Raw genomic sequence first — 896 nt, 5'->3', positions numbered from 1 at the left:
TAACTAATCAGTTTACAAAATAAGAAGCATTAAATAATTATTTTCATTTGTACACTCAATTACTGTTTACATTATATTCTCCTTTAAATTTAAAGCAGCATTTGTATACCTCTAATCTAATTACCTTGTAAATTAATTGAAAAAAATTAAAATATTTGTAAATATAAGTTCGAAAATGAAATTCAGAATCTCATTTCACAATTATCACAATCATCATAAAAATTCATATACTTGAAATATAAATGTTTGAAAGGAAAAATAAACTTCGAGACAAAAGGTATATCAGCTATTATTTAAATACATAATCTGAAATTAAATACAGTAGAACCTCGCTTATCTGAAGCCGCATTATCCGAGTTCGCGATTATACGAGGGTGAAACAAAAATAGTTTACCCGTCTTATCCAAGCTATAGCGCAATAGTAGTTCGTATTATTCAACCCTTATGCTTTATTCATACATATGAACTTTCTTAACCAACCAGAACAGATTTTTCCAAACCTCTGCTCTTATTTCTTAATAATGTATATACTCTCTACGTTATAAGTCTCTACTTGCAGTTTAATACACCGAGTGTTTCTTTTTGTTTAAAATTCCGTTTTTATCCGAGTTTCCCTATTATCCAAGTTGGGGCCGGTCTACAATAGCTCGGACAAGCGAGACTCTACTGTAATCAATCTAGGTTACTTAATTTAAAATAATTTTAATTTAAACTGGATACGATTTAACACTGTGAACAGAGTTAATGAGCTAATAATGAATTTAAAAGTTCATAACTTAAAAAGCCTCAAATAATTATATTCTTTTGCAATTATTTGTGGAAATTCGATTTGTAATATAATCAATTAAAAATTATTCAGTCATTTCAAAGCATAAAAATCATTAAACGATTATCCT

The sequence above is a fragment of the Belonocnema kinseyi genome, chromosome 8, assembly GCF_010883055.1.
Source record: "Belonocnema kinseyi isolate 2016_QV_RU_SX_M_011 chromosome 8, B_treatae_v1, whole genome shotgun sequence".
NCBI lineage: Eukaryota > Metazoa > Arthropoda > Insecta > Hymenoptera > Cynipidae > Belonocnema > Belonocnema kinseyi.
This window is presented reverse-complemented; position numbering follows the sequence as displayed.